General features: G+C 37.8%; 1 pseudogene; it reads left to right on the top strand.

The window, feature by feature from the left end:
• The first annotated feature begins 1091 nt into the window (after nucleotides 1-1091).
• Nucleotides 1092-2048, top strand: LOC144237317 (RNA transcription, translation and transport factor protein pseudogene; annotated as a pseudogene).
• Nucleotides 2049-5060: the final 3012 nt, after the last annotated feature.

The raw sequence follows: 5060 nt of genomic DNA, 5'->3' as shown, positions 1-5060 counted from the left end.
TACAACTAGATAATTATTGTGTCATCCTGAAAACCCTAGAAGTCAACCTGAAAACTGGCAGAACAAACTCCACAACTAAATATAGAAAGGGGCCACAATGAATAAGGTGGGAAATGGAGACACATGGTTTGGGAAAGAAACAGATCATGGCCATGGTGGTAAGGAGAGAGATGTGATCACAGAGGAAGAGTAAGAGACAGACTAATACACAGGAGAAAGCAAAAGGAAAACAAATTCCTATAGCAATTGGCTTGGAAATCTAGAGGGTCCAATTTTTTTGGGTTCTTACAACCAGGAGGGCTCAAAGCCTGTAGTTTTAAAGGTCAACGGACGTGGCTTACATAGAGTTCAGAGGCATTGGAACCATCTTGGAGAGAAGGCAAGGCAAAGAGCATGCAGATATAAAGGGTGAAAACAGTGATCTGAAGAGAACCCACTGCACACTGGGGAGGTTATTTACACATTTCAAAGAGTATCCCAGAGAGGTAACATTCATGGAGAAACTCTTCTAGGAACAAAGGAACTGGCAGGTGTCATTGCCTTCTCTGGACCCACAGCATAAGCACAGGGCCACCTACAGAAATCAGCACAATGCCAACACTCACTAACTTGCTTACAACAAGCCTCACCCCTCTCCCAGAAAACAAGCCCAAACCCTTGACAACACCACATCTCCATCCCCAGGAATTTTGCAGGCCCTCAGTTCCAGTGGCAATATTGATAGGTCTCATTTCACATGCAGATCAAACCAAAGCACACCTAGTTAAAACTTGCCACATTCAGGACAGGGACCAAACACTGCCCACAAAAGACAAAGATAGCTTCTGCAGATGACTGGCCTAAAGGATAAAGAGGTCAGGATAAAACAGCAGAGCACAGGCAGCAGACACTCTTGGCCCTGAGGCCAGGCCCTGAGGAACAAGGGACACTACATGACAGGGTACTATAGGATTTTGCATAAGGGCTTTACCATCCAGAAGAGCAGACACATCTGACTTTCTAAAAACACAGAAACAGGCACAGAGACTTAAACAAAATGAGAATACAGTACATTTTTTCCACATGTAAGAATGGAAGAAGATCGACCTCTCTTCTCCCGGCCGAAACCCGGGGGACCAGAGCGGGACGCGGGGACCATGTTCCGACGCAAGCTGACGGTCCTTGACTACCACAACCCGGCTGGCTTCAACTGCAAAGATGAATCAGAATTTAGAAACTTTATTGTTTGGCTTGAAGACCAGAAAATCAGACACTACAAGACTGAAGACAGAGGTAATTTAAGAAACATCCACAGCAGTGACTGGCCCAAGTTCTTTGAAAAGTATCTCAGAGATGTTAACTGTCCTTTCAAGATTCAGGATCGACAAGAAGCAATTGACTGGCTTCTTGGATTAGCTGTTAGACTTGAATATGGAGATAATGCTGAAAAATACAAGGACTTGGTACCTGATAATACAAAAAATGCTGACAATACAGCTAAAAATGCTGAGCCATTGATCAACTTGGATGTAAATAATCCAGATCTTAAGGCTGGTGTAATGGCTTTGGCTAACCTTCTTCAGATTCAGCGTCATGATGATTACCTGGTAATGCTTAAGGCAATTCGCATTTTGGTTCAGGAGCACCTGACTCAGGATGCAGTTGCTAAAGCAAATCAAACAAAAGAGGGACTGCCTGTTGCTTTAGATAAACACATTCTTGGTTTTGACACAGGAGATGCAGTTCTTAATGAAGCTGCTCAAATTCTTCGATTGCTGCATATAGAAGAGCTCAAAGAGCTACAGACAAAAATTAATGAAGCCATAGTAGCTTTTCAGGCAATTATTGCTGATCCAAAGACAGACCACAGACTGGGGAAAGTTGGAACATGAACGTTTTAGGATTTCAGCTTCTCACCTACTTAGTACAGTTGGGAACCATGTACATTCTGGCATGTGTTTGGAAATCAAATGTCACATTTTCAAGGGAAGAATCCTAGAAAATTGACTCTGTTCTTGAGATTTACCATCATTGCTTTTTCTTTAATAAAGTTCAGGAAAGTGGAAAAAAAAAAAGAATAGAACAAGATCATGGCTGGAGATTTAAGTGAAACAGACTTAAGTAACATGTGCCAATGAATATTTAAACCAATGATCAATTATAAGAATACTAAATGAGCTTGAGAAAAGAAGACATTAGTGAGATCCTTAACACAGAGATACATAAGAACCAATCAGAGATGAAGAATGCAATAAACAAGATTAGAAACATGCTTAATGAAATGAAATGCAGACTGTAAGAAGCAGAGGAATGACTTACAGACCTAGAAGAGTAATGGAAAGTAATCAAGCTGAACAAAACAAAAAAGAAATGTACAACTCTAAAACAGACTGGGAGGGAGTGGTGCCTGAGTGGCTCAGTTGCTTAAGCATTCAACTTCAGTTCAGTTCATGATCTCACTCCCTGTGGGTTCAATCCGTGTGTCAGTCTCTGTGAGGACAGCTCAGAACCTGGAGTCTGCTTCAGATCCCATGTCTCCCTCTCTCTCTGCCCCTCTCTCCTCTCATACTCTTTTTTATATTTCTGTCTCTCAAAAATAAATATTTAAAAAAAACAGACTTAGGGAACTCTGGGACTCCATCAAATGTAGTAGCATTGATATTATACAAGTCCTAAAAGAGAGAAAAGGAGGCAGAAAATTTATTTGAAGAAATAAAAGCTGAAAATGTCGCTAATCTGGGGTAGAAAATGAATATCTAGTTCTTACAGGCACAGTGAACTCCCAACAAATTCAACAAATACAGAGCACACCAAGACATATGGTAATTAATTTGGCAAAATATAGTGATGAAGAAAAAAATTTAAAAGCAGCAAGACAAAAGATAATAACATACACAGGAAACCCCATAAGGCTATCAGGGGATTTTTCAGGGGAAACTTTCCAAACTAGAAGAAGTGGCATGATATATTCAAAGTGCTAAATGGGAGAAATTTGCAGCCAAGAATACTCTGTCTAGCAAGTTTATCATTCAAAATAGAAACAGAGATAAAGAGTTTCCCAGATAGACAAAAACTAAAGGAGTTTGTGACCACCAAATCAGTCCTGCAAGAAATACTAAAAGGGATTCTTTGAGTGGAAAGCAAAGACCAAAAGTGACAATATAAAGGTCAAAAACACCAAAGCAGTAAAAATCACTATTTCCGTAAAAAATTAAAGAGCTCACAAAATAAAAGGATGTAAATATGACACTATATGACTAAAACACGTGGAGGAGATGGGTAAAGAATGGGTTCAAACTTAAACAACCATCAACTTAATAGAGACAGCTATATGCAGAAGATGTTACATAGAAACGCTTGGCAACCACAAATCAAAACCTACTAATAAATATACAAAGAATACAGAGAAAGAAATCTAAATATAACATTACAGAAAACCAGAAAGCCATGAAAGAGAGAAATAATTGGGGAAAATCATCAGAAACAATCACAAAACAAGTATTAAAATGCTAAATAAAGATGTATCTATAAATAATTGCTCTAGGTTTTTTAAAAAAAAAATTAATGTTTATTTTTGACAGAGACAGAGTGCTAGTGGGAAGGAGCAGAGAGAAAGGGAAACAGAGAATCCAAACCAGTCTCCAAGCTTGTTGCTGACAGCACAGAGCCTGACACAGGACTCAAACCCACAAACCATGAAATCATGAAGTGAGCCAAAGTGAGACACTTAACCAAGTGAGCTACTCAGGCAACCCTAAAAATAATTTCTTTGACTATAAATGGGCTATATGTTCCACTCAGAAGATATAGGATGGCAGAATGGATTAAAAACCAAACAGAACAAAAAACAAAAGTCACATATATGTTGCCTACAAGAGACTCATGTTAGACCAGAGACACCTATAAATTGCAAATGAGGAGATGGAGAAATGTCTATGATGCAAATGGAAGACAAAACAGACTTTAAAACAAGCACTATAACAAGAGACAAAGAGGGACACTATATAATAATAAACTGGACAATTCGACCATAAGACTTAACAATTATAAATATACCCAACAGGAAAGCAACAAAATACATAAAATAGTTAAAAACAAACATAATGGAACTACTCAATAATAATACAATGATAGTAGGGGACTTTAAAATCCTACTTATATCAATGGACAGATCATTAAACATAAAATCAGCAAGGAAAAAATGGCTTTTTGAATGACACACTGGATCAGATGGCTTTAACATATATTCAGAACATTCATCCCCAAACAGCAGAATATACCTTCAAGTGCACATGGAATATTCTCCAGAGTAGACCACTTATTAGGCCACAAAAACAAGCCTCAACAAATTTAAGAAGATCAAAATCATACCATCCATCATTTCTGACTACAACACTATTAAACTGGAAGTCAACTATAAGAAAAATCTAGAAAAACCAGAAATACAAATACATGGAGGGTAAATAACATGATATTAAACAATGAGTTGGTCAACCAGGAAATAAAAGACTATAAGAAAACAAATGAAAATGAAACAGAGCTGTTCAAATGCAGCAAAAAACAGTTCAAAGTGGGAACATTATAACATTTCAAGAAGCAAGGAGAATCTCAAATCAATAACCTAACCTAAGTCCTAAAGTAGAAAAAAACAACAAACAAAACCTATAAGCAGCAGAAGGAAAGAAATAATAATGAGTAGAGGAAAAATAAAAAATATAGAGGGACAACCGGCTGGCTCAGTGGGTTAAGCATCTGACTCTTGATTTTGGCTCAGGTCATGATCTCATGGTTCTTGAGACTGAGCCCTGTGTTGGGCTCCACACTAGCAGCAGGGAACCTGCTTGGGATTTTCTCTTTCCTCTTTCTCTGCCTTTCTCCCTGGTCACTCTCTCTCTCTCTTTCAAAAATAAAAAAACATTATCAAAGAAGAAATAAATGATACACAAAATAAAAAACAATAAAATAGATCAATAAAACCAAAAGTTGATTCTTTTTTTTAAATAAAATTGATAAACCTCTAGCCAGACTTATCAGAAAAAAAGAGAAAGGACTCAAATAAAATCACAAATGACAGGAGAAAA

This window comes from Crocuta crocuta, unplaced genomic scaffold (genome assembly GCF_008692635.1).
Source record: "Crocuta crocuta isolate KB4526 unplaced genomic scaffold, BGI_CrCroc_1.0 scaffold196, whole genome shotgun sequence".
Lineage (NCBI taxonomy): Eukaryota > Metazoa > Chordata > Mammalia > Carnivora > Hyaenidae > Crocuta > Crocuta crocuta.
Note: the sequence above shows the minus strand (reverse complement) of the source record. Positions and strands in the feature narration are given on the sequence as shown.